We start from the raw sequence: 1,854 nt of genomic DNA on the forward strand, positions 1-1,854 counted from the left end.
AACATCAAACTCCACAGTCTCTCCATCGCCTACACTGCGAAGGTACTTCCTGGGGTTACTCTTCTTTATGGCAGTCTGGTGTACATATACGTCTTCCTTGGTGTCATTCCTGTTGATGAAACCGTATCCGTTCCTTACATTGAACCATTTGACTGTTCCCAAAACCTTCGTTGCGATGACCTTCTTGTCCCCGCCGGCGGGCGCCGCCGATGTGAGGCCGCCCGGGCCGCCACTACCCGCGCTGCTGCCCGTGGAGCCGGGCTTGGTGTCGGCGGCGCTGAGGGCGGCGGTGGGGGCGGCGGGCGGCTGCTGGGTCTCGGCCTCGCTGCTCATGGTTGCGGTGATGGTGACTGGGGCCTGCGGCTCCTCCCAGGTGTGATGGTGACTAGGCCGGCGGCGGCGGTGGGGCTCTCAGGGCTCTCTGGGGTCCGCTCTCCGCTCCCGCTACCGATCGAACTCGAGAGTATTCTTAATATAGATTTTAAGAGTGGTTTCACAGTGAGTGAAATTCCTCTTTCTCCACAGCCTTTTTAGCATTTCTTTTCTCTCCCCTCCCTTGTCTCTCTGTCTCTCTATGTCTCTGTGTCTCTATCTCTCTGTCTTTCTCTCACTCTCTTTTTCTCATTAGGTGTGTGTGTGTGTGTGTGTGTGTGTGTGTGCCATAATGGAGCCCATAGCATTGCATGCTAACTTCACAAATTAACTTAAAGAAGAAAAACATCTTGGTTATCTTCAACTATACTTGCTATCAAAAAAGGTTTTGAACAAAGGTATTGAACCAATGAGAATGCTTTAGATAACTGAGTATCTGGAAAAGATGCAGATATAGAAGGAGAAATGGTCAGGCATAGATGTCAGTGTTTACACAAGGAAAAGGACAAACATATGCAGACAGCAGACCGGAAGTAAAACATGGCATAACCAATCAGAAGACAAATGGTTATGAGAAGAATATGTTATTATTTATTTAAAGGTCAAAGCACTGCCATTCTTTAAAAGCTTATCTATGAAGATGGGTAGAATGGTAAGGATTAACATTGCATAGAAAATTTCTTGGTGTGCTGGGGGGAGTGTTACACTATCGTTCAAAGTTTATTGTATACAACACCAATTTTACATTAATGTTCTGGTCAAATGCCAGGAAACACCTGGTCAAATGCCAGGAAACACCCATGAAACATATCTGCTATTGGGCAGTAAGCAATTGGTTTATGAAGAAGCATATTTTAAGGATATTTTGTATTCATCAACATTTAGAAGTAGCCTCCATGGTTGACAGAGCACTTTAAACAGAAAAATGAAACTATGGGCATCTGCTAATTGCATACTTATTCAAAAATCTTTTTAAAAAATTCTGTATAAGAATCCAGCAATTGCATGATAACAGACAGCCCTACCTACAATGCTTAAGCTCCATGCCTTACTACACCCTCAATTTCCTGGTTCACCTTAGACACATTACTCAGCGTTTCTCTCACTATCAAGTTCTACAGAAATGACACTTGATTTCTTAGGTCCTTCTGTTCCATTTTAATGTTGATATTCCTATCTGTGCTGTATTTGGTAAGAGTAAGGTCAGTTTACTAAAAGTTCATTTTTAATATAGAGCTAGTTACAAAGCATTCCTAAAATATGATGGTACTTCAGGGGAATGCCAGGGCCAGAAAATAGGAGTGGGTGGGTTGGAGAGTGAGGGGAGGGTATAGGGGGCTTTGGGGATAGCATTTGAAATGTAAATGAAGAAAATGTCTAATAAAAATAATGAAAAAGCTCTTCCAGTCAGAAAAGCACCTGGGTAGCTAGGGCGCAGAGTTGGCTGACACTCGCCAGCTACCCACAACACCCGCCACAGGA

At 44.3% G+C, this 1,854-nt stretch overlaps 1 pseudogene; it reads left to right on the forward strand.

The window, feature by feature from the left end:
* Positions 1–378: 378 nt before the first annotated feature.
* LOC110310728 overlaps positions 379–1,854 on the forward strand; it is a 49,131-nt pseudogene continuing 47,655 nt past the window's right edge.

The sequence above is a fragment of the Mus caroli genome, chromosome 15 (genome assembly GCF_900094665.2).
Source record: "Mus caroli chromosome 15, CAROLI_EIJ_v1.1, whole genome shotgun sequence".
NCBI lineage: Eukaryota > Metazoa > Chordata > Mammalia > Rodentia > Muridae > Mus > Mus caroli.